The sequence below is a fragment of the Choloepus didactylus genome, chromosome 19 (genome assembly GCF_015220235.1).
Source record: "Choloepus didactylus isolate mChoDid1 chromosome 19, mChoDid1.pri, whole genome shotgun sequence".
Taxonomy (NCBI): Eukaryota; Metazoa; Chordata; class Mammalia; order Pilosa; family Megalonychidae; genus Choloepus; species Choloepus didactylus.
In genome coordinates this window covers 25,454,111-25,476,293 of record NC_051325.1, presented here as the reverse complement: position 1 = coordinate 25,476,293, position 22,183 = coordinate 25,454,111, and the positions used below count along the sequence as shown (strand labels likewise).

Here is a 22,183-nt window from a genome sequence, read left to right as displayed (position 1 = left end):
GTGCTGGAGCACGCCTTGCCTGAAGCCTGCCTTGCCTGAAGCACATGGCCTCAGAAAGGAAGGTGTGGGTAACTGAAAAAAAAAAATTAGGAGCTTGTGCTAGAAGAAGGAAAAGAGGTAAAGACTATGGGGGGGGGGGAGGCAGTAAAAGCATCTGCTATAGATGATGAGGTCTTGACCTAAGGCATAGCAAAGAGGGTAAAGAATCAGGAATAAAGTACATGATAGAGTTAGGATTTGGAGTCGATAGTATTTAGTTACTAACTGGGTGTGGGAAAGAAGTAGATGAATTAATGCAAGGATGTCTACCAGGGTTCTGACTTAGTCACCAGATGGTTGGTTGGGCCATTTAGTGAGTTAGGGATCAGAAGGGTGGGCAGATTTGGTAGCCAGAACAATGGCCCCACAAAGATGCCCAATTCCTAATCTCTAGCATCTGCGGATATGTTACCTCGCATCACAAAAAGGACTTCGCAGAGGTGGTTAAAGTTACGGACCTTGAGATGGGAGATTATCCTGTATAATCTGGGTGGGCCCAGATCTAATCATGAATGCTTAAAAGAGGAGAACTTGAACTGGCTGTGGTCAGATAGAAAGAGATGGGACAATGGAAGAAATGGAAGGAGCAATTCGAAGCATGAAAGGGACTTGACTCACCCTTGCTGGCTTTCAAGATGGAGAAAGGAGGCTCTGAGCCAAGGAATGTGGGTGGCCTCTAGAATTTGGGCATAGCGAGAACATAGATTCTCTCCTAGAGCCACCAGAAAGTATCACAGCCCTTTCTGCTGACACCTTGCTTTAGCCCAGTGAGACCTGTGCTAGGCTTTTTTTTTTTTTTTTTTTTTAATCATCATTTTATTGAGATATATTCACATACCATGCAGTCATACAAAACAAATTGTACTTTCTATTGTTTACAGTACCATTACATAGTTGTACATTCATCACCTAAATCAATCCCTGACACCTTCATTAGCACACACACAAAAATAACAAGAATAATAATTAGAGTGAAAAGAGCAATTGAAGTAAAAAAGAACACTGGGTACCTTTGTCTGTTTGTTTGCTTCCCCTACTTTTCTACACATCCATCCATAAACTAGACAAAGTGGAGTTTGGTCCTTATGGCATTCCCAATCCCACTGTCACCCCTCATAAGCTACATTTTTATACAACTGTCTTTGAGATTCATGGGTTCTGGGTTGTAGTTTAATAGTTTCAGGTATCCACCACCAGCTACCCCAATTCTTTAGAACCTAAAAAAGGTTGTCTAAAGTGTGCGTAAGAGTGCCCACCAGAGTGATCTCTCGGCTCGTTTTGGAATCTCTCTGCCACTGAAGCTTATTTCATTTCCTTTCACATCCCCCTTTTGGTCAAGAAGATGTTCTCCATCCCACGATGCCGGGTCTACATTCCTCCCCGGGAGTCATATTCCACGTTGCCAGGGAGATTCACTTCCCTGGGTGTCTGATCCCACGTAGGGGGGAGGGCAGTGATTTCACCTTTCAAGTTGGCTTAGCCAGAGAGAGAGGGCCACATCTGAGCAACAAAGAGGCATTCAGGAGGAGACTCTTAGGCACAAATACAGGGAGGCCTAGCCTCTCCTTTGCAGCAACCGTCTTCCCAAGGGTAAAACTTATGGTAGAGGGCTCAACCCATCAAACCACCAGTCCCCTATGTGTGCTAGGCTTTTAAAATACACAACAGTAAAATAATAAAATCGTGTTGTTTTAAGCCACTGTATTTGTGGGATTTGTATGGCACAATTGAAAACAAACGCAGCAGGTTTTCCCAGGTTTTTCACTGGAGGTGGAGGTATTTTTTCACTTAATATTGAGTTAGATATGCCAAGTATTAGCAGTCAAGTGTTGTGGGCATTTTGGTCCCTTTGATTAGGTGCTTGCTTTTGTGAATGAGAGAAAGCAGTAATGGAGGAGCATTTTATTTAAAGTTTATTTGTTTTCAATTCTCTATAGTTCATTCTGCCCTTCCTCAAAGTCATGGGGTTGGAGTAGACAATCTCAGGTTGCTTTCAGTTTGAAAATTCTGAAATTATCTGCCTTAGATAAAAAAGTAAAACAAAGCACACCACTACCTAATACAGTCTCTTTCCTAGTGAAAATGCTAAAAGTCTGTTGAAAATAAGGAAATCCACATGCAAGAGGTATTGGTAAACCTACAAATATAGCATTCCCCATGAAACATGAGTGTGCTGTGTGTCAAAGTGCCTTGTTTAGGAATATAATGTTCCTAAATCTTAAACATAAAGCAACATATGCCCTGGAATTTCTGTGCTGAAATCTCTCATTTTGCATCAAAGTAAGCGAAATAGAAGGTTTTGAACAGAAGCATGTCTTGTCTTAACTATCTTGCGGCAGAAATCTGTCATAGTAAAAATCTCCCTGAGCTTCAGCGTCCTGTGAATTATTATATAAAATAGTCTTTGGTATTGTTGAAAGCATTCTTCTCATACACACTAGTCCTCATTGTTCAGAGATTTAGTCTCACAAGTAGAATCAGCTGCTTGATGTTTGGATTCTGTAGCTTGGGGGTTTTGTTAGATGATTGTGTGGGATTGCCAAATGGAAGAATGCACACTGAAGTCAGTCCTTGAGCGTTACCTCTTGCTTAACCTCAGTTTAGCTTGAGTAGGGCTCTAACAGAAAATCCTCAGCATTGCAACTGGTTTTGCACGGGGGTGGGAAGTGTAATTTCTAAGTTACCTGCTGCTGTTAACACAATTGGGGTGCTCTTGCTAACTTGGTGGCCAGCGGAATATGCAGATCACTTCAATGTTGCTAATTCATCCACTGGCTGAAGGTCATGTCCTTGCTCATTCTCACCCTTTCAGGGACTCCAAGTGCAAATTCTGCAGGGAAAAAAGGCTAAGATTTCCTAAGAATTGTTTCAGTAAAAAGGAGCTTGGAATGTGATTCCCCCTGGATCAATTGTTGCTCTAATACTCTGGAACACTTTGTTCCAAGAAAATTATTTAAGCACTCGAGCAAAAATGGAACAAATGTCCTTGAAATTGCTACTCAAACGTGGGCTTGCCAAATGCTGAGATGCGACTTCAGGAGATGATAAGTCCACTGTGAATGAGGCACTCAAGCTGCAGAGCCCATATGTTGTGCCTGCTCATGTTGTTGAAGAAAGTTCCTTGGATATTATGACCTTGACCAAGCTCTGAGCAGCTGACAAAGACGAGGCCACCAGAGATGCCCAAACAGGTGCCTCTTACCAAGGATCATCACGTCTTTGGTCTCATACTCACTGTGCAGCTCTCCCACACTGACATTGTGTTCACAATATTCATCTTGTTGAGGAAGACTGGCTCTGATCCAATTAATTTCTGCAAACAGACTTCAAATGCCATGGCTCATCTGTCATACGAGACCCAGTGAGCCAAGCATTGTTTTCTCGCTATAACTATCACCAACCAAGGTGTATCTTAGAGTAAGTTTTGATACTGCCCAACAATCTAAAATGTTTCCTTGAGGACTATTTGATTAGCTATCTTTCCCCCTATACTTTCTTAATCTCACTATGACAACAAAATGAATCAAATAATAATTAGAATAACTCTTTGGATCCCCAAAAGAGTCCCTGTTTGCATTTTGGGGGTGGGTGGGGTGGTTAAATAAAGGAGATTAAGATCAACATTGGTGGGACTTGGGGATTGCTTTCAGATCTTGGGCTCACTCCTGAAATAATTGTGAGGAAAGGAGGGTGGAGTAAGTAACAGATTTTAAGAACAGTTATGGGAACAGCAGTGGGGGGTAGGATGGGGGCTTTATCTGCTTTTTTGTTCTTGTTGTCTACATTATCTCACCCCTAGCCTGGCCCATGGTGAAAGTTCAAAACTACATTTTGCATAAATGAATTGATGGTTAGCTGGAGTAGTTTTATAGCAATAAAAACTACCTTGTAAGTTTGTGCTCTGTGCGCATAGCTAGTGGCTAATTCTTGTTTCATCCCAGGAGAATAGGGTTCCAGGGAGTAAAAGGTTAAGGGTTTCCCCTCATCCTTAGGACATTGTCTACCTTCGTCTGAGCAGTTGCATGGTTAAAAGACCATTTACAGTTGGCTGGGCTGGAAACTACCCACTATGCCAGGATGACGTGCCTAAGGGAGGCTTGTTTTTCCTTTTTTGTCTAAAAATGAAGGCTGGTGGGAATTTGCCCAGTTATCCGTGGGCCTAACCCAAGACTGTCTCTGCACACAGCCGTAGATTGTTACAGAATGTGCATCTGTGGTATTTATTGACTGCAAACTTGGGCAGTTTACCTGCTGCTTCTCCTTAACAAACGCAGGACTATAATAACCAGTGACAGGAAGCTTCTGGCAGAGGTAGAGATTGAGGGGCAGAGGAGGTCTGCCGTAGCCCAGGGAATGAGCTGTGACCAACCACCCTGGTTCACCAGGGATGTGGGACTCTGGGTTCTAAACCTTGAACCTGTTGGTCAGCCAGTGCCACAGCCCCTGCCCCTGTGCTGGCCAGCTGTGAGGGGCTTTCCTTGCACATCTGTCTGACCCAAGCCCCGTCTATGGCTCTGAGGCATCACCGGCAGCAGCAATTTTTGGGCAGACATGAAGGAAAAGTAAAAAATAAACACAATTTTCATCACATATAATTGCTCATTTTAAGTCATATGTTTCATGGGACCTCATGGAGACCCTGGGACTCAATGGGTGTACTTCAGGGGCCAGAGGATCAAACTGCTCTGCAAAAAGGTAGAAATTCTTTCCTGTGCCAGCAGGTAGAAGAAACAGCTGCTAGATTCTTTAGTTGAGGTTTAGAGCGGTATTAAAAGGGACTTTCAAGCCAGGGATATTTATTTCAATAAGAATGCTGGTCTAATCTAATGTATCATGATTTTTAAAGTTCTCTCGTTATAACTGCAATTAGGGAATGATGAGTAATGTTTTAAGTGTTTTTTATGGTTTATGGAAATATTATATACAAATGTTTTAAAGCTGGATGCAAATTGAATTAGGAAAAATTGAACCTCGCTTTCCCATTCATGTGTGTTATTGAAAAACATTATCTTAATTTCAAATTGGATGTCCTGATACATTACTGGTAGGTCTTAGGTTGAAACATATGAAATTACTGTTTTTGTAGGTAAAAATATTAGCAAGTTCACTAAGTTCCACCTAGTATATTTATATCTTTGTTCTTTCTATCCAGATAAAAGTAGATTCATCCATGAAGCTGTTTAAAAAACTCTTTCATAAATATATTTATGAACTGAAGAATCTTCCTTAACATGAAGTACCCTCCCTGTTCTATTATTTTTGCAAGTTCAGATTTTTATTTTCTTTTTCCTTTAAGAGAAGCAAAGTTAATTTTAAAAATATAAAGCAAGTGCAATGTGCTAGAATGTGGGAAGTGTCAGAAGAAGGGTTGAAATTGAAGATAGAAGGCATCTGCTTCTGTGCAATGAATCTTAAACACCCAGCGCCTTCTACATCTCCTTGGTCAGAGATGACCACAGCAGTATTGTGATGATGGAAAAAACAGAAACAAGATCAACACCCTTTGTCTTCTTTCTGGGCTTCATTTCATGTGGGTTTTTCCTATTTCATTTGAGTAGATTGCTTTATTTGGCTTAGAATCAGCTCAAGGTGATTTTTGGTGAATGTTTCCTTTATCTTCGAAAGCACTGTCTTTAAAGTTCTGGTGACACACGCCTGGTGTAGAGGATACCCCATCGTGATATCATTGAATTGTGCTCTACTTGGAAAACCAGTCATTGTTTCTTTAGGTCTAAAAAGGATTCTGATCAATAACATTACTATGACTGTGGGTTTTATGTTGTGTTTTTAAATTTAAAACAGTATCAGAAGAAACCATTTGGGGGTGGTGATCTGTCATCCTGCCTCATGCTCTTTAGCTTTGGTAACTGATTTTTTTTTTTAATTAAATTCAGTTTTATTGAGATGTATTCACATACCATACAGTCATCCATGGTATACAATCAGCTGTTCACAGTACCATCATATAGTTATGCATTCATCACCCCAATCTATTTTTAAATGGTAACTGATTTTTATGACTAGGAGACAAGATTTGTGTGCCATTAGTTGACTGTTAAAGAAGTAAAACATTGCTACAATGGGCCAAATTATGGGCTGTAAGGTAGTTTTATGTATTGTTGTATATATTTAACACATACCTTTTAGCCCTGCTTTTATTGGTTAAAACAGCATCTTAGTCATACTAGTTAGTTTATGTAATGTTTACTCTACTGCAAACCACTATCATTTTTCCGTTGGGACAGAACCACACATAGGTGAAACTTGCTGGCCATGAATGCTTTGCTTCTCGGTGGACAAACTCCCTAGAATGGTATGACCTATTAACTAGGAGATACTAAAATGGAAACCTGGTTAAATGAGTGATTACTTTTTCTAGACACTTCCTTGTATTTATACTGAAAGTTAGCAAAGGCGCACTATTCAGTCTTGTTGTTAGAATCTTCTTTGACTCCTCTCTTTCTCCCACACCCAGACGTGGTATGTTGGCAAGTCTTGTCTGCTCTACTTTCAAAATGAAAATGTACCCAGTTCCTTTTCATCACTTCCATTGCTGCCACCTGATCTGAGATCATCTGGATTACTGGTCTCTTTTCTTCCAGGCTTGTCCACCACCCCCTACTCATCCCCCCAGCCCCAATCTATTCTCCATTCGTCAGCCAGCGTGACCATTAAGCATAAGACATACCCTGCCCCTCCCTGCCTCGAACCCTCCTGTAGAGCCTCATCTCACTCGGAGCACAAGCCAGAGTCCCTGCTGTGTAGCCTGCAAGGACCTCTGTGATCTGACCCCCTTATTGCTGTCATTACTTCCTCCTAGTTCATTCCGCTCAGCCACACTGGTCTCCTTGAGCACACCTGCACACTCTCATCTGATTTTCGTTGCTGTTTCCTCTCCAGGGAATGCTCTTTGCTCATTCATCCACATAGCTTTCCCTCTTACCTCCTCCTTTACGTCTTTGCTGAGTTATAGACCCAGCCTTCTTATGACCCCACTAACCTGCTCCATGTTTGCTTTCTCCATAGCACCTATTGTTTTTCTACATAGCACCTACTATGACATTTAGCTATTTGTTGTGTTTGATGTTTGCTTTCTCTCTCCTCACTGCGGGTGGTGGGGATTTGCTTTGTTTACCGATGTATCCCAAGCACCTAGATTAGTGCCTGAGGAATAGTAGGTGCTCAATAAATATTTGTCTAATAAATAAATGCTCATTCAACGTTAAAAGATTGACCCACATAGTCCGTTGACCACAGCTGGCTCTTTTTATTTTTTAAAGAAAGATTTTGTCAGATTTGTCAAATCTTAAGCCGTTTTCATATTGTATTGGCTTCAAATGTCACATTTTGCATATTCGTTCATGAGATAAGCATCAAAAGAAAGTTTAAAAAAGCAGTATTTGTTCTAACCCATTCTGAGGGTTTTGTTCTGTAAATGTCAGATTAGCCTCTGCCAACACAATCTTGAAACTTCCATCTGACTTTTAGAGGTTTATGATTGGGGTGAGGCTCTTTTCAGGAAAGGGCCACCCTAACATCTGTGGAAAAAAAGTCTTGATCCTTTGAGTCTGGTCTCTGAAACCAACTGATAAATCACAGAAAACTTTGTGTATTGTAATTTTGAGTAGTCCCTGAGGTCACCGTGTACACTGAATTCACTTTTCTTGCTTTCACAGCTATGATTTTTGTGCCTTCTGGGTGTGGGAGAAGTTCAGGCAGGGTTTGCCCTTTGCAAGGTGAGACGCCATCTCTCTCCTGCTTCCCATGGAAGGCCCAGGCCCTGCCTTTGCACAGACCTGGGTGTCTTCTCTCTTGGCCAGGCTTCCTTCTACATTGAGCTAGAATTGCTTACTTATCTTATGCTTCTCTTCCCAGGCTGCTTTTTCCCTTCCAGCCATGCTACTGCCTGGGAAGGTCCAGGAGAACCCAGAGAAATAAAACCATCTCCGCTGCCTCTGAGCTTGGTGTTTTCAGCTCTCTGCTTGTCCTTTCTAATTGAGCCCAAGCCCGATGCCTCAGGCACCCAGATCCTCTATGCTCTGTCTACAGTGACCCTTTTACTTCCTTCCTGCCATTTATTTCCCTTACAGGTGACCTTTGTTCCAGCCAAATTGGAAAGACTTTACTACTTCTAAAACACCACCATGCCCTCCCCATGCTCTCTCTTCAAGAAGCACCAGGCGCTACATCCCTCTCCACTCCTTCCCTGCCTTCTCCACTTGCTGAGGTCACTCACTCCCCTGGTTCCCAATTACCCTTTCTGTGTTCCTTTTTTTTTTTTAAACACGGAAACCAGTTTGCCTTCTATTTTCACGGTGTGCTTTCGTCCAGTTCAACAAAATGCTGGACTGTAAGCCCTCTGAGGGCAAGGATTGCATGTTCTTTATTGTTAAATTTAAAAATATGCATTGCCCTTTAGGGGCTCCATATATCATAGAGTCATGGAATGTTACTGGCGGAGGGACTCTGGGAATAAAACCATCGTATAGCCCAAAGTGTCTAGAACCCTCCTGATTTTTAAATTTTCTGTCCCTTTATCTTCCATAAATAAAGATGCATTTGTCCAACAACACGCACTAGTTTTTGGGTCGGAAAATAACGGTTATCATAGGCAAACTTCATCCAGTAGTTTAACCTTTCACATGTGTGAACTGCAATTAAAAGAAGTTTCAAGGATGGGTTGTCTTGGCTCCCATGCGTTTTCATGATAGCATTGGGGGGTGCATTGGGGAATTACTCTTATAGCTCTCTGTTTTGACACCAAACAGATATGAATGTAGTCCTGGTAATAAATCTAAATTCATACCCCTTCACACTCATTCAAACTAGAAGCTTTCTTCCAGTCACAGTTCAGGTTTCTTTAGAAAATAATATTCATTTTTTATTCATCCTTTTCATTTTAGCAAATAATTATTGAGCACCTACTGTGTGCCAGAGATAGAAAAGTGAAAAAATCAGGCCAAGGTCCCCACCTTCATGGAGTTTATATTCCAGAAGGTGGAGGCAGAAAAAAAAAAAGTGCAAAAATGAGTATGCCAAGTGGTGACAAGTGCTACGGTGAAAAATTAAGCAAGGGAAAGGGAGGTGGAGAATGCAAGGGCAGGAGTGAGGGGAATTACAATTTAAACTAAGCGACTGGCAGAGGCTTGAGGGCAGTGCAGTAAGGAGCCTTGTGGATATCTACAGGGAGAACATTCTAGGCAGAGATAGCAGCCCGTGCAGTGGAGGGACAGCAAGGAGGCCATTCTGCAAGGTGGAAAGGGAGAGGGGGAGGAGGAGATGAGTTCAGAGAGGTGGACAGGGGAAGTCCACGTTAGTCCTGTAAAGCAGGGTCCCTCAACCTCAGCACTACAGACATTTTGGGCTGGGTAATTCTTCGGTATGGGGTGGGGAGTCCTGTGCATTATAGGATTTTTAGCAGCATCTCTGAACCCTACGCATTAGATGCCAGGAGCACCTCCTCTAGTAGTGAGAAACAAAAATGTCTCCACGCAGCGCCACGTGTCGTCCGGGGTGCTGACACACCTGCAGTTGAGAACCACTGCTTTAGATCAAAGTAAGTGCTTTGGCTGTTACTCCAAGTGATTCTTTTTCTGTACCAAGACTACTCTGGCTCGGTATTGAGAATATATTGAAGAGCAGCAAAGGTGGACATAGGGAGGCCAGGGAGAACACTGGCAGAAGTCAAGGTCGGAGGTGATAGTGCCTTGAAACAGATTAGGGGTGGCCTGGAGTTGGTGAGGGGTGAACAGATTTTGCATATTTTGAATGATGAGCCATTAGGATGTGCCGACAGACTAGATATTGAGTATTTAAAAAATTAAAAAGTAACTCCAGAATGTGGGCCTGAACGCGGAGGTTGCAGAAGAGACTCAGGATTCTAGGGGACAGCAAGAGTTTGGTTTGAACATGTATTTTTGAACATTGACCGTTCTCTGCTTTCTCCCTCATAATCACCCTGGGAGGTGGGCAGTCTCTCACACTGCGCTTGTGGACGCTGTAGTTAATTGCCCAGAGTCACGCACCCTGTAAAGAACAGAACCAGGAATTTAATCCAGAGCTATCTGACTACTAAACCCTTGCTCCTTAATATACTTTAGAGTGATTTTGTATGGTCCCAGAAGTCCCCAATGTGAGCTAATAGTACAGTATCATATACCCTGCTGAGGTTAATTTAGTAGACTAATTTTTCATGAAATGAATTTTGGCAAATACCAAGATTTCAAACAGAGACAGTCTTTTTTATTTTTAACATTTTATTGCAGGATTAAAAACAAACAGAAACCTTCAAAAATGTGCTATATAGTAAAATAAATCAACTGGCATATCGGTAAATAACATTTGTGGTTAATTGGATTAAAATTTGTTTTAATTAGAAAAGTTGTAGGTTTACAGAAAAATCATGTAGAAAATACAGAGTTCTCATATATACCCACCCACACAGTTTTCTCTGTTACTAACATTGCATTAGTGTGGTACCTTTGTTACAGTTGATGAAACAATATTATTAGAATTATACTATTAACTATAGTCCATAGTTTACATTAGGGTTCATTGTCTATGTTGTATGCTGGTTTGAATCTATTATGTCCCCCAGAAAAGCCATGTTCTTTAATGCAATCTTGTGGGGGCAGACTTAGTTTTTTGATTAGGGTGAGACCTTTTGATTAGGTTGTTTCCATGGAGATGTGACCCACCCAGCTGTAGGTGAGACCTTTTGATTAGATCATTTCCATGCAGGTGTGACCCCACCCATCCAGTGATTAGTTTACTGGAGTCCTTTAAGAGAGCTCACAGAGAGAAAGAGCTCAGAGAAGCTAAGAGAGACATTTCGGAGATAAGCTAAGATATGTAATCCAGAGTTTGTCCTTGGGAAAAGTTAAGAACCGACAGAGACACTTGTAGAGGTTGGGAGATGCAGAGACAAGGATGTTTGGAGATGCTAAGCTAAGAGATGAAGCCCAGATATGCCCCAGAGGAGCTAAGAGAGGACTCTCAGAGAGAAATTCCCCAGGAGAATGAAGCAGAGAGCTGAGAGAAGCTAATAGAGACAGAAGCCCACAGACATTTTGGAGAAAGCCATTTTGAAAGGCAGTCTGAGACCAAAAGATCAGCAGACGCCAGCCATGTGCCTTCCCAGCTGACAGAGGTGTTCCGGACACCACTCACCTTCCTTCAGTGAAGGTATCTTCCTGTTGATGCCTTAGTTTGGACACTTTTTTGGCCTTAGGACTGTAAATTTGTAACCTAATAAATCCCTTTTATACAAGCCAATCCGTTTCTGGTATTTTGCATAAGGGCAGCATTAGCAAACCGGAACATGTTGTTAAGTCCTAAAATTTAAAATTCTTTAACTTTTATTTTAGTAACATATATACAACCTAAAATTTCCCCTTTCATCCACATTCAGGTATATAATTCAGTAGTGTTAATTATGTTCACAATGTTGTGCTGCCATCTCCACCATCTATTACCAAAACTTTTCCATCACCCCAAAAAGAAACTTTGTATTCTAGTTTCTGACTCTATGAATTTGCTTATTCTCATTATTTCCTATTAGTGAGATCATACAGTATTTGTCCTTTTTATCTGGCTTTTATCACTCAACATGTTGTATTCATGTTTCATCCATGTTGTAGCATACATCAGAACATCATTCCTTTTTTATGGCTGAATAATATTCCATTGTATGTATATAATACATTTTGTTTATCCATTATCTATTGATGGACTTTTGGTTCCTTCCATCTTTTGGCAGTTGTGAATAATGCCGCTATGAACATCAGGATACAAATATCTGTTCATGTCCCTGCTTTCAATTCTTTTGGATATATACCTAGAAATGCAATTACTGTGTTGTCGACAGCAGCTGTACCATTTTACATTCCCTCCAACACTTGATATTTTCTCTTTTGTGAATAGTAGCCATTCTAATGGGTGTGAAATGGTATCTCGTGGTTTTGATTTGCATTTCCCTGATGGCTAATGATGTTGAGCATTTTTTCATGTGCTTATAGGCCAGTTGTATATCTTCTTTGGTGAAATGTGTGTTCAACTCTTTTGCCCATTTTAAAATTGGTTTGCCTATCTTTTTGTTGTTGAATTGTAGAATTTTATATATAAATTTTTGGACATTAAACCCTTATCAGATATGTGATTTCCAACACTTAGAATAAGCAAACTCATAGAGTCAGAATCTAGAATATAGATTAAAAGGAGATGGGGTGCCAATAGGGAACAGGAAGTTAAGGCTTAAAATGTCCAGGGTTCTTATTTGGAATGATAGAAATGTTTTGGTAATGGATGGGGGTGATGGTAGCACAACATTGTGAACTCAACAAACAGCACTGAAGTATGCATATGAATATTATTAAAAGGGGAATGTTATATTGTACTTATGGTAATTGGATTTTAAGTGTGCAAAATGTCACTGTTTCTCTGTGCCCATCCTTTTGAACCTACGCCTTCCAGATGCCTGGCAAACCAGAGGCTCTGTGGTCCATCACATTTGGAAACACATCCTGGGTCCCTCTCCTGGTGATTTACAATACACATTAGCAGGCTGCTTCTCCTCCCCCAGCACCCACACACTTCTCCCAGTGTAGTAAGCACCTCACAGGTACTGCAGGCAGTAAGTCATTTTCCCATCTTGAATGTATTTCTGCAGGTCTGCTGTGGTCACAGCCATGTCCTGAAATCACCTCAGTCCATCTGTTTCCTCAAATGCACAGGTCCCGGAGGCTTAAGTTTGCCACTAGCAGGCCATCTTGTTCCCCTTTCCATTTCTTGCCGTACCCTTCTAACCTTTTAGCTGTACCCCCAACAGAACCTTGAGTGGTTAAACTGGATGGATTTTATTGAAACAGATCCTGACACCTTTTATAACCTCTGGTGTCTAAAGCAGTTTCTCTGTCTCTTTTAGTTATATAATCGTGTGTTTAAACTGTGGGACTCAACAGGGTAATTGCAAACCAGGAGCCGTTAGCCGTAAGAGCCATTGAGCAGGCAGCGGGGAGCTGTGCACCGGGATTGATTCCGTGGGCGTTTGGGAAGTCTGGAGTGGATGTGAGCTGAGCTGCACTGAAGAGCTGCCCAAAGGCCTCTCTTCTGTCATGAGCTATAGAGGCTTGTGGTGACCTAACCTAAAATAAAACAGAACACTGCTCTTTCCCTTTTCTCTGAGAATAATCAGGGCCAAGGGAGTTTTTTTCAGAGGTCTCTGACTGTTGATCCTTAATGAGATCTTGGCAGGGCCAGCTTCATGGGCACATCACCGGTGTAGTCACACAGGGCCCTGTGCTTGCTTTAATGCTGTGCTGTCACCATCTTGGCATTCGTAGTAATTTTTGAACAAGGGGCCCCATATTTTCATTTTGGAGTGGGCCCTGCAAACTGTGTATCTGGTCCTGAACCTAAGAGCTGGTGCCGATTCTTGACTTCATTGTGTCCAATGGAAGCTAAAGAGGTGCAAAAATTTTGCATCTGGAGGGCATTTAGGAGCGACTTCGATAGTACTCTCATGACGTTCTCTAAATGCTTCAGATTAGAGGTTGAGAATGGAGGCATCTATCCACCGACTTTGATGAATGAACACATTTCCAGGTGGAGGACCCACTCTCCATCTGAGTCAGTTCTTGTAATTAGCACTGCTACCCAAGAGGAAGCTATGCAGACCCAGGCCACTTTCAGAATTGTATTCTGGTTGGAAACAAGGGCTTATTGTCTGTATTTAAAATAAATGTTTGGGTGAGGCACAAAATGTTTCTTGATCACCAGCATCACCAGGGTGAGGCTTACCTACAATGGTTCACTCAATAATTTAACATGTATTTATTGAGGACCTACTGTGTGCTGGGTACTGTGCTGGGAGATGGGGATGGGCAGAGTCTTAGTTTGGATTCCCTCTGAAGCATAGCCCTGTGGCAAAGATTCATTCCAAGAAATACTGGTAGGAGATTGGGGAAGAGAGAGTGGGACAAGGCATGAAGGAATCCAAAAAAGAGTGTCTTATCAAGGAGGTTACTGCCATGGGCAACCAGGGTACAGTTCCACCAGGGACCTCTAGGAGGCAGTGTAGAACATGCTTCAGAGTTGTCCCATAGAAGGACAAGGACACTGCCTGACTTTGGGGATGACAAATAGACTAAGGAGGGCAGAGAGTAGAAGCCAGGGGATGATGTTGACTACCTCCCATCTGTCTGGTTTAGGTATGCTCTTGGGGTGTTCTCCACCTGCCCCTCTGTGCAAGAATGACCACAGCTCCCAGGCCAGATAAGTTCATGTGCCAAGAATCACAAGCACTTGTAGTAGAAAGCTGTAGGTGAGTACAAGATAAATGAGTGCTAAAGGTAAGGGGCCGAAGAGTGGTAAATAGACGGGGGAGGGGGCAGTAGAAACAGGGAGCTGATGCTGACCAGTTGGAAATCAGAGTTCAAGGGGTATAGGGTTCCTTTAAAAGGGGCCCTGAGGTTGCTGTTGAGTATGCAATACTAGAGCAAGGTCTATCCACCAGCCTTTAAAGGCAGCCTCATCCAGGCTGGCTTCCTTCTTCCTGCTCAGTGGCTCTGATGGGCCCTGTTTTCAGCTCCTGTTCATGAGGCTCCATCTTTGCCTTACTCTCCCTTCTCACTGCCATTTGGCCTTAACAACTCCCTTTGCCTCAATCCTTGCACCTTGGTCCACTGGCCTTTTTTCCAGTGCTGCTGCCTTTTCAGAACTTTCTCTGGTACACTCGCCCCTCCCCTTTCCATGCCCAGTCACATGATCTGCAAGTGGAAATGCTTGATGGGCATTCCCTGTGTCACTGTAAAATTGGCATTTGAGCTCATTTCCCTCCTTTATCCCGCAGTGTAATTAAATAATGTGCAGAGCAGCTGAGCTTTATTATTATTATTATTATTTGTAGCAAACCATGCAACCAAATTCTTCAACCTCTTCTCAGTTCTATTCATTTCTCAGTTCAGCGTGATTGGCTTGCTATATCACACAGTACGGAGGCTGCCCGAGTTATGAACATCTGACTTAGCAGCATTATCCACGCAGAAAAAGGCACTGCCGATGGCTTTTCTGTTCCCCCAGCAGCACCCCCCCTAGAGCGCCTGGGCAGAGCAGTGTTCCTACTTAGGCTGCCAAAGAGTGAGCGGGCCATTGCAGAGCAGATCAGGTGCCATCTGGAGAGGGCCAGGGATGCTCAGAGAGCTGGGGAGCCATGTATTTGTTCTGCTTTAAGCAGATATTGCTTGAATGACCATGCCAGGCCCTAAGGATTCTATAGGGATGAGACAAGCATGGTCCCTGTCCTTGTGGAGTTATACTCAGGTCAACTGTCTTAGTGCAGTGCACCCAGACAGTTTGATAGGTCTGAAGCACCCCACAGGTCCATCATTCTATTCTCTCTCCTGTATGGAGAAAGAAAAGAAGAGCCAGGTGCAAACTGACCTGCTTATAGCAGCAGTAACATGTCAATTTCCACCCTTTGTTTGTCTGTTATGATAAAATGGCGGCAACTGGAAAATGAGCTGGTGGCTTTTGGTAGGAAACTCACTGAGAGACCAAAGAGAAAATAGAGCCAGAATGTGTTTGGGATTTTGACTTTGTCCATCTTTTCTTAAACAAAAAGGAATGCCTTGTTTTCTTTTCTATTTTCAAGAATGGGAGCATCCATCAAGAAAAAGAGAATTCTAAAATCTTGTTGAGTACATAATAGGCCCAAGATGAAAAAACATCATGATCTTTTGGAGTTTTGCTTGAATTCACAAGAACGTTGTAACTTTGAGGTAGTATTTCGACATTTGGTTGCTGGTGTCCTTGACAGTGGTTTTGAATATGTGTCATTTTTTCAACAGTATTTTAGGATTTCTCGGTCATAGACCTTTGATAATCAGATCATTAAAACTGTCAAAAGCAAAGCCATTACCTTCTTTAAAGTATGGAAAATAGTGTCCTTAAGCATCAATTGCCTTAAAAAAGTGGGAGATACACTCTTTTTACTTTTGTTGATTGTTAACTTGATATTTCTTCATGTTTTTAAACAACTGAATGATTATAAATGTAAGAAATAACTGCATTGAGTAGGATTGTGAAGTAAAAGATAAATTTCATATTTTAGGAAAAATGTGATTCCCACTTACTTGTTGGAATAACAGTGTGAGGAAAGTTGTTTATAACAAAATGACTCCAAAATGACCCACTTTGTCTAATAAACATGCAGGCATTGGTATTAAAATTTTTAGAACTTAGAAATATACCACCTCAAAACGGCTGAAGGATAAACTCAGGATATTTTAGTTTCATATTTTCTGTTAAACATAGTTTCCTCCAGCTTTAAAATTAACATATTTTCTCATTTCCTTACTTCAGTTCAAACTGATGCAGTTATTTAATAAAATTGAATTTCTCAGAAGTCATCTTAACAGAATTTGCAGTGATCATACAAAGAAAATACATAGGGCTTCTGTTATAAGGATGCATTTGTTTATTTGCTTGCTGTTTGGCAGTTATTTTGTGTATTATCCATATGATCACTTGAAAAAAATCTTTTAGTAATTAATGTGTCTATCTGTGTATAAGCAGTGGGGTCACAGAGTCTAATCTTTTGCTTTGTTAAGTGAAGAGGCAGCAGGATTCTAGGATCACATTAAGAAAGTTGGTTTTTCTTCCAAAACTCTTTTATTTTTAGTTGTTTTAGGCTAGAAAAAATAGGCTTAAGAAAAGCACAATTCCTAGCATAATGGGAATTAAATGAAAAATTGCAGAGTGCACCACCTGTCCCAGTATTTATGAAATCATAGATCAGATTCTTTTCAGCTGTGTCTTGAACCAAGGCATCTCAAACTTTAATGTTGATGTGAATCACCTGGAATCATGTTAAAATGCAGATTCTGCATTTCTAACAAGCTTCCAAATGCTGCTGATGTGGACACTGTTGTTAGATAGGACACCCTTGAGGAGCCAGGTCTTGCACAACTTGCTTTAGGATTGTGCTTGACTGTGGCAACAAAGCTATACCTGGGGGAAGGGTTGGCTGTGTTGGAAGAAGGGACATTTTGGAGGTAAAATTAGTGTCAAAATTCTTCCAGTGCAGCAAAATCATTTTCATACTGACATGACCTCTGAGAGACCGTCTTCCCAGAATCAGCTTAAATAGAGTTGTGGGGAAGGAGTAAGTTCATTCCTAAGACATACTTTGCTTTAATACCATGCAGTTCTTGGCTTTGCTAGTCTGGCTTGAGACTAGAAATGCTTCTCTGCTGAAAGTCATGGTTCTTCAGAGAGCTTTCCTTAAACCTTGGAGCCCCTTAAGTAATTGAATTTGCAATATTAGCAGAAGATACAAGTGGACCTTGTTTATGACTTCAAGTTGAAGCTTCCAAGCCTCCTTAGCATACAAAAGGCAAAATTTACAGATTTAAGCAGAAAGGGGCCCTTGATTTTAAGGAAAGGACAGGTGGAGATTGCAGATGAATTTCAGGTAGTCATTACAAAGGCAGAACTCTCTTCTCCTTAGCAACCGTCTATGCAAGGGGAGCGGAAGCTTGGAAATAGCAGAGGTCCCTACAGAGAAATTTGTGTGCAGGCAGAGTCAAAAGCAATTGAAACAAGTTTGCACTAATGACTTTGGGGACCAGAGTGCCCCGAGAATGGAAGAGAGGGCCTTATTACCAGCAGTGACCTCTAATTTGCAATTAAAATGACGGTTGGGCATGTAAATAGATACCTGGGTGGGAGGATTGTGTAAGGTGGGCGGTATTTAGTGAATTTCCTTAACTAGGACTTTGGATGGAGAAAAGTTTTTCCTCTGCTCCTTGAAAAGCTCAGTAGTGACAGATGGTTGTTGTTTTCTTGCCGGTTTTTGTTCCTAGAGGAATAGGGAGGAATTGATGTTTAAAATTCAGCCTTATGCAGAGATGCTTGCATTTGGGTGGGCAATTTAAGAATAAAAGGAAGGTGGCAGGTTTTTGTTGTTGTAGTTTTCATTTTTATTGTGATAGCATATATACAACATATAATTTCCCGTTTTTAACCACTTATATGTGTAGAATTCAGTTGTCAGTTACATTCACAATATTATGCCAGTATCACCCATGGTGGCTGTTTATTAAAAACCAAGGCAAAGAAGGGTTGTGGAAAGTCATGAAGATTAGGGTTAAACAGAATATGGTTTATTTCCTACTCATGTGAGCTTGGGCAGTCTATTAACCTCTCATAGCATCAGATTTCTCAACTGCACTGAGGGTAGCACTACCTACCATTGATGGGTTGGAGATGGTGTCCACGAAGTTCCTAGTGGAATATTTGGTCTGTAGGTTTTCAGTAACTGAAGGTGTTATTTTAGAAAGATTAGCTCTTGATTAGATTTCAAGATGAGAGCTGGAGTTCTGAATTGAGCTTGAACTTGAATTTGATCTATTTGGTACAGCAACAAAGCACAGGGGCTATAGAGAATGCAAGGTGTCAAGAAAAACAAGATGCTCGGAGTAGTATGAAAAACAGTAAATTCGTATTTTCCACAAAGGTGATAAAATAAGAATTTCCTTATTTTGGGCACATTCCTTATTTTGAGCACATGTGTTGGGTGTAAAACCTCAGGCTGTAATGATTACAGGGAATTTAAGTTCTGGTTATTATCGGAATTTAACGAATTCCTGGGAGCTTTCAGGCAAGGGACTATGTGGACCTCTCCAATTCTTTTTCTTTTGATCACCTTGAAACAAAGAGACTTTGGTATTGCCAACCCACAACTCACTGACGACCCATTAATCAATTCCACAGATTCTCTCTCTCTCTGAAGTGTCTAGGACCTGCACTGTCCAATGACTGGCAGCATGTGGCTATTGCACCCTTAACATGTGACCAGTCCAAACTGAGATGAGCTTTGAGTGTAAAATACACACCAGTTTGCATTGACTTCATATGAAAAAAAGAACGTATAGTATCTCACTAATAATTTTTGTATATTCATTACTTGAAACAATAATGTTTTGGATATATTGGGCTAAATAAAATATATTGTTAAAATTATTCTTACCTGTTTCTTTCATTTTTTCTAGAGTGGCAGCTAGAAAACTTTACATTACATTTATGACTCATACTTTATTTCTGTTGAACAATGCTAGTTTAGACTGCATTGGGACCTGTGTAGGAATTTCCTGGGGAGAATTAAATCATCAAATCCTCAGTTCCTGAAACAGGAATAAAACAAAACCTTGCACTGGCTTAGAGGAGCTTCCTGATGTGAGTTCTGTTGTCCTCTCTCAGCAAACAGAAGCCTGAATGTGCAGATTTCCAACTTTAAACCCATGGCAAACATGCTAGAGATCTCCAGGTAGAGTATTGGTCATAACCTAGATACAGTTACCACATTATTTATACTAAAATTTCTCTTAACTTTGTTCGAAGTCAGCCTTTGCTGATTATATCTAAAAAGCAATGTTTTATCTACGGGGTGACTATCTGTAAAGCATATTCCCTCTTCTCAAAACAAATGCAATAAAAGAAAATCATGCAGTGCACTTATGATCATCATTTATTTTGTCGTAAAAATAGAAGAAAGAGAAGAAGGTAGGTTTGCATCAGTTAAATGGTATCGCCACTATTGGTTCTCTTTCCTAGTGGCATGCAGGGAATCAACAGAGTACATTTATTCTTTCTGGTTCTAAGTTGTCAGGGAGTTACTGAAAGGGAGCTGCAACCCTATTTCTGCAACAGAACTAATGTGCGAGGAGAATGGTAAATTGAATAAGGGCAAGATGATTTAGCCAGCTGCTTCGGTCTCCTGAATGATTGCTTGTAAGATGCAAATAAATGTGTGGCTTTGTGCTATTAAATAGAGTTATGGTTTTCAACTTGGAATGAATACAGTGGTGTGGCTGAGTAGTCATATTAATGGAATATTTTTGGTCATTCATTTGTCCTTAGATTATCTCAGGTCCAGAGATGGGAATGATTAACACTGTACTCTAATAGTGAGGAACAGAGGGGACAGCATGTCGATAAATTGGAATTGGAGAACAGGCTATGAATTCTTTCAAAGGCATATTACTATGTTCCTGAATTTTGATTTAGCACCTTATTTCTCTTTCTTGAAGGCCGTCTATGGGAATAGTAGAGGGTTTTTTAACCCTCATTCAACCTTCAGTGAATCGTCAAAGTTGAGAGAGGGATCATGTGGCTTATGATTTCACAGGAGAGCTATAGGATTTCAAAGGTACTTAGGTAGGGCTGGTCTATACTCTTAAGTTATGTTGGGGGGGAAGAAAGATAAATTACCAGGGGGGTTCTATTAACAAGTGTTTTTAAATGTTGAAGTACCTTAACTTCCTTCCGAAATGGTCTCTAGTCTTTTTTTTTCCTCTTAATATAGGTTTCAAGATTATAATTTATAATATCAAGTAACCTTGACAAATTAACAGAATCAGAACCAAGAAAGTACTCTGGGCCCTTTTTGGGAAAAGGAGAATGTACAAATGGAGGTGTGTTTACCTTCCCACCCACCCAAAATATTAATTCCTTTCCCAAGGTTTTCCTGAGGTAACAGTGGTAGGAAATTTCATTCATTCATTCAATAGTGGTTTGTTAAACACTGTAAGATGTGAGAACCGATGGAAAATAACTTTAAGAATAAACCTAAAGGACACTATGCTGAGTATTGGGATACATACTGGCTTTTTCAAAATCCCCCATTTCTGATGGGGTCCTGTTCCAGTTTGCTAATGCTGCCAGAATGCAAAACACCAGGGATGATTGGCTTTTATAAAAGGGGGTTTATTTGCTTACACAGTTACAGTCTTAAGGCCATAAAGTGTTCAAGGTAACACATCAGCAATCAGGTACCTTCACTGGAGGATGGCTAATGGTGTCTGGAAAACCTCTGTTAGCTGGGAAGGCACGTGCTGGTGTCTGCTCCAAAGTTCTGGTTTCAAACTGGCTTTCTCCCAGGACGTTCCTCTCTAGGCTGTAGTTCCTCAAAAATGTCACTGTTAGTTGCCCTTGGGGTGTTTGTCCTCTCTTGGCTTCTCTGGAGCAAGAGTCGGCTTTCAATGGCTGTCTTCAAACTGTCTCTCATCTGCAGCTACTCTCTCAGCTTCTGTGCTACTCTCTCAGCTTCTGTGCATTCTGCAAAGTGTCCCTCTTGGCTGTAGCAAGCTTGCTTCTTCTGTCTGAGCTTATATAGAGCTCCAGTAAACTAATTAAGGCCCACGCTGAATGGGCGTGGCAACACCTCCATGGAAATTATCTCTAAGGAGTCCAGTCTAATCAGCACTAAAACATCTGCCCTACAAGATTGCATCAGAGATAATGGTGTTTTGGAGGACATAATACATCGAACTGGCACAGGTCCTGAGATCCATTTAGCATGGCACAGACTACTTTCATCCTTGGATCTCAGATGGTGGGGACGCTAAAATCTAGAAGAAAGTTGTCCAGTGCCATTTACAGTTCCAATCTCCCTGGCCATTCAAAACCATCTTGAATTTCTTTAAATCATTATAAAGAATGGGTTATATGTCTTGAAACATCAAGTTGTCTTTGTAACAAATTCTTTTAACCTGGATGACATCATTAACTTTCTGAGAGAAATGAACAAATATTTGTATTCTAAACTCCAGGTCATCCAGATTTTTATTTCAGACAGTTGATATGGTATGTGAAACTTTTGAAATTATTATTTAGTTATTTTGAAGTCTTATCTCCTCCTGGATGTTTGCTTGATCATGATCTCCACTACATTAATCTTTCTCTATTTACAGTTCAATCAACCTGCTTATCTGTTTTTAATCTATTCATCTATATAATTCCTGTCCCCCAACTCAGTTACAGGAGCTGCTATGGAATATATTACATAAAATTCATTAAGAGTAGGAGAGAGAGAATGGTATTCTGATTGTGATCTTTATTCAGAATTTTCAATGACTTATCCTCAGTGGTGGCAGCGAAGGTTCCAAAAGTTAGTTATTGGACATGACAGTCTCAATTTCCTCCCTTCACTATTTTTTTTTTTTCTTAATTGTTTTTAAAGTACATTTTGAATAGATACTAAAGAATGTTAACACGTGTATGGCATAGGAATTGTAGCACAAACATCTGCATGCTCACATTATCATTATTTTTGAGTCTGGTATCTTCTTGATGCTATCACTTCCTT

General features: G+C 40.9%; 1 protein-coding gene across 6 annotated transcripts in view; it reads left to right on the top strand.

Moving 5' to 3' along the window:
• Positions 1 to 22,183, top strand: part of PLCB4 (phospholipase C beta 4) — a 488,707-nt gene that overhangs the window by 207,044 nt on the left and 259,480 nt on the right. Inside the window, exon 1 of one of the 6 annotated variants that reach the window (XM_037811323.1) lies at positions 19,213 to 19,363. The exons of the other annotated variants lie outside the window; for them this stretch is intronic. The gene's annotated coding sequence lies outside the window, so the exon portion shown is untranslated. Of the gene's footprint in view, positions 1 to 19,212; positions 19,364 to 22,183 lie in introns of those variants that run through there. 6 annotated transcript variants of the gene reach the window in all.